Below are 5283 nucleotides of genomic sequence, written 5' to 3'. Positions count from 1 at the left end.
GAGAGGCTGTGTGTGTAATGTTGTGTGTGGTTTGCCTTCCGTTTCGTGTCACGCTTACCTTATGAATAATGGGGGGGAATTCCCCCATTAACATAAATATATATATTTATATATATATATATATAATATATATATATATATATATATATATATATATATATACTATATATATATATATATATATAATATATATATATCAATTAGTAATTGTAAGGAACGACAGATCAGGCCCATATAATAAAATCGTTAGATATAGGAGAGAATGCATATCGCAGACTGCAGATATATATAAATAGTTTGATACTACCGGCGGCTGTATGTTAGATTAAGCTACAGATGTGAATAAGATGAACCTGGCATGAACTTCTGGCACGGCTCTGGCTTCTAGAACAGCTGTAACTGGAATCCACTTGAGAAACAGAAAACAAAAAGTCAGGCATATATAAGCAGGGAGAGATTTACGACAGGCCATTTCATTAAGGGATATGGGGTCAGTGTGGTAGTGGTCAATTCCTGAGGGTATAGAACATTAATATTCAGAGCAGGTTCGAAGGAATTCTTAACTACCACAATTTATCCTTTTACAGATTTAGCTTCCACAGACATTGGGATTAAAGGAATTTGTGTACTACATTCATCAAAAGTCAAAATAATCGGAAGGCCAGTGAAATGCTGGCCACGGGATCTATCTCACTTTCGCCACATGGTATCATAAGTATGCTAATAACCTTGGGGTTTTATTCTTCTGTTTTTTAATCTTGACATATGAACAGATGGTCTTTGTATAACTTCCCGGTCCCTAAAGATTCACTAATCTTGATGTTATCCAGATATGGAATTTCAGTCTTGTCGATGTATGATTCTGTAGGCCTATCTGTTGGAAAGCGAAAGAAATCCGGATACGCTTTGTAAAAATTTCATCAATACGATAATTTGTTATGTAGGCAAATTCCCTATTTCCTTTTTCGAAGACCCCGCCAATGGGATGAATAAATCGAGGACTCGTGAAAAGAGCGTTTGCTATATAAGGAAAACTTAAATTCTGAAAAATATGAAATTCTAAAATACCCGGAAACGAATTTATTTCAAAAATACTACTCCTTACTTTAAAGAACAAACTGATATTTCTTCAAATAAACCTGCAATTACATCAACTTACCATCATATAATAAACAGTATATTGGGTATATTTATCTACAGTTATATAAGTTGCAATATAATAAAATTCATAATAGAACATAATTCAATTATGTTCTATTGTGAATTTCATTATATTGCAACTTACACAACTGTAAATAAATTAAAATTGTTTATTTTGAACTTAATGTTATTTTAATGGTTTATTGAATTAGTATGATATTATTGTAGTATTATTATTGCTTTTACGTTATATATCCGTCCGCACACTGTATCAAAACAACAGGACGCTATATATATATATATATATATATATATCTATATATATATTATATATATATATATATATATATATATATATACGTATATCACATACATATATATATATATATATATAATATATATATATATATTAGTGAGTTTGTGTTAGTTTTACACTGAAGATGCACAGTGCTTATTCTCGAAACGTTTCTTGTGATTAAACCATGTCTTTTATATAGTTTATGGCCCCTGCAGTTTACTGATATAATACTTTATCTGGAACTATATAATATATATATATATATATATATATATATAGTATATATTATAGGTATATATATATATATATCATATATATATATATATTATATATATATTATATATACATATATATATATATACTATATATATATATATATATATATATATATATTATATAGTGAGTTTTGTGTTAGTTTTACACTGAAGATGCACAGTGCTTATTCTCGAAACGTTTCTTGTGATTACACCATGTCTTTTATATAGTTTACGGCCCCTGCAGTTTACAGATATAATACTTTATCTGGACTATATATATATATATATATATATATATATATATATATATATTATATATATATATATATATATATATATATATATATATATATATATATATATATATATATATATATATATATATATATTATATATATATATATATATATATATATATATATATATATATATATATATATATATATATATATAGAGAGAGAGAGAGAGAGAGAGAGAGAGAGAGAGAGAGAGACCTTACCTTACCTTACAGACCTTACAGTTCGTTCGGGTTGCCCCAGGTCCCTCAGTGTGAGGCAAACTCTAAATGTCTACCAGAGAGTTGCTAGTACATCTTCCGGTATATTCTGCATCTTCCAATCTTGGATGGTCTGGGATGCAGTTAGATATTTGTCGAGCTTATTCTTAAACACATCTACGCTCACTCCTGATATATTCCTCAGATGAGCTGGCAACGCATTGAATAGACGCTGCATTATCGATGCTGGTGCGTAGTGGATTAATGTCCTGTGTGCTTTCCTTATTTTTCCTGGTATTGTTTTGGGCACTATTAATCTACCTCTGCTTGCTCTTTCTGATATTTTTAGTTCCATGATATTTTCTGTTAATCCTATCTGTTTCCATGCCTGAATTATCATGTAGCGTTCCTTCTTCCTTCCTTCTAGGGAACTATATAATTTTAAGGATTGTAGTCTTTCCCAGTAGTCAAAGTCCTTAACTTCTTCTATTCTAGCTGTAAAGGACCTTTGTACACTCTCTATTTGTGTAATATCCTTTTGATAGTGTGGGTACCATATCATATTGCAATATTCAAGTGGACTACGAACATATGTTTTATAAAGCATAATCATGTGTTCAGCTTTTCTTGTTTTGAAGTGCCGTAACAACATTCCCATTTTTGCTTTACATTTTGCCAAAAGAATTGCTATTTGATCATTGCATAACATGTTCCTATTCATCATCACACCAAGGTCTTTAACTGCTTCCTTATTTGTCGTGATTGTCTCATTATTAGGTCCCCTATATGCATATAGCTTTCCTTCTCTGTCTCCATAATTTATTGATTCAAATTTATCAGAGTTAAATACCATCCTATTTTCCTCTGCCCAATCATATACTTTGTTAAGGTCTCTTTGTAGAGCGTTCCTATCTTCATCACAAGTAATTTCTCTACTTATTCTTGTGTCATCAGCGAAACTACTCACTACCAAATCCTTAACATTACTGTCTATGTCTTCAATCATAATAACAAACAGTATTGCAGCTAACACCGTACCTTGTGGCACACCGGATATTACCTTGGTTTCATCCGATTTCTCATCGTTTGCAATAACTATCTGTTTTCTGTTGTGTAAAAATTCTTTTAACCATCTTCCTACTTTATCTACGATATTGTGTTTTCTAATTTTCTTTGCTAATATATTATGGTCTACTTTGTCAAAAGCTTTTGCAAAGTCTAGATAAACCACATCTGTTTCATTTCCGCTTTTCATATTTTTGAATATGTTCTCACGGTGAACTAACAGTTGGGTTTGTGTACTTTTTCCGGGTACGAAACCGTGTTGTCCTATATTAAACAAATTATTCTTTATTAAATGTTTCATAATATTTTTCTTCATTACCCTTTCATACACTTTCATAATATGTGATGTTAGACTCACAGGCCTATAATTACTTGCCTCTAGTCTTGATCCACTTTTGAAAGTAGGGGTGATATATGCTAATTTGTACTCATCATAAATCTTGCCTGTATCTACACTTTGTCTTAATAATATTGCAAGTGGCTTTGCGATAGAATGAACTACTTTCTTTAACAAAATAGCAGGGACTCCATCAGGCCCTGCAGCAGCTCCATTTTTAATTTCATTAATTGCCTGCACAATATCAGCTTCATTAATTTCTATGTCAGCTAAATATTCACTATTTTCGTCCCTTACTTCTATATCATTATCTTCATTATCTATTCTAGGGGTGAATTCTCTCTTATATCGTTCTGCCAGTATGTTGCAAATTTCCTTTTTTTCATTCGTTAATCTCCCTTCAATTCTCAGAGGGCCTATTTCTATTCTTCTTTTATTCATCTTCTTCGCATATGAGTATAATAGTTTGGGGTTTTGCTTGATATTTAATAGGGTTTTTTCTTCCAAGTCCCGTTTTTCATTTTCTTTTGATTGTATAATCTTTTGTTCTGCATTTTCTATCTTACTTTTTAGTTCTATAACTTTCCATGCATTTTTTTTTCTTTTGCAAGACCTTTTTTCCACTTTCTGATTTTCTGGAAACAAGATCGTTCTGTCTCTTGGTATGCATGAATGATGTTTATTTTCTTTTCTTCTTCGTAATATATTTATCCACTATTTTCTCTAATATTTTATAATAATATCTCCGTTTTATTTACCCTTATGTCATCGCTTACGAAAACATGTTATCCCCAATCTATGTTTAATTCTTCATTTATTTCTGACCATTTTATATTTTTACTGTAGAAGTTGTATTTTCCAAATCCTTCCCACTTTTTCATTTCTTGCTTATCTGATTTTCTGATTTTCTGATTTTCTGGAACAAGATCCTTCTGTCTCTTGGTATGCATGAATGATGTTTACTTTTCTTCTTCGGTATATATTTATCCACTATTTTCTCTAATATTTTATATAATATCTCCTTATGTCATCGCTTACGAAAATGTTATCCCAATCTTTGTTTAATTCTTCATTTATTTCTGACCATTTTATATTTTTACTGTAGAAGTTGTATTTTCCAAATCCTTCCCACTTTTTCATTTCTTGCTTATCTCTGTTTTCACTTGCTTTGGAATGAACTGTTAATTCTATGACATTATGGTCTGAAATACTCGCATTATAAACTATTATTTCTTCAACATAATTCATCTCGTTCACAAATACTAGGTCTAAAGTACCTTTCTTGTTGGCAGGTGATTTATTTGTTGAATGTTGTATTCTAGTAGCATATCTAATAGCTTTTCGAATTGCCTCTTATCTTCTGCACTACTATTACTCTCTTTTTTATATGTATAAGTACAACCACAATCTCCTATTCGTTCTTTCCATTCTACGAAAGGAAAGTTGAAGTCACCAGATAGGAGAATAGTCCAGTCCTTGTGATTTCTACATATATCATCCAATTTTTCAATTATTAAGTCAAACTCTTTAGTATTAGGAGGTCTATATATTACTATGTTCATTAATTTTTCAGATTCAAATTCTACAGCTATTAGTTCACATTCTGAGTTACTATATTTCTCATATATTTTTCCTTTTGTTTTTTGTCTTTCCCATATATTGCGGTTCCGCCGTGATTCCTATTTTTTCT

Source organism: Macrobrachium nipponense, chromosome 8 (assembly GCF_015104395.2).
Source record: "Macrobrachium nipponense isolate FS-2020 chromosome 8, ASM1510439v2, whole genome shotgun sequence".
In the NCBI taxonomy this organism is placed as follows: domain Eukaryota; kingdom Metazoa; phylum Arthropoda; class Malacostraca; order Decapoda; family Palaemonidae; genus Macrobrachium; species Macrobrachium nipponense.
The sequence above is the reverse complement of the archived record's forward strand: the minus strand, read 5'-3'. Positions refer to the sequence as shown.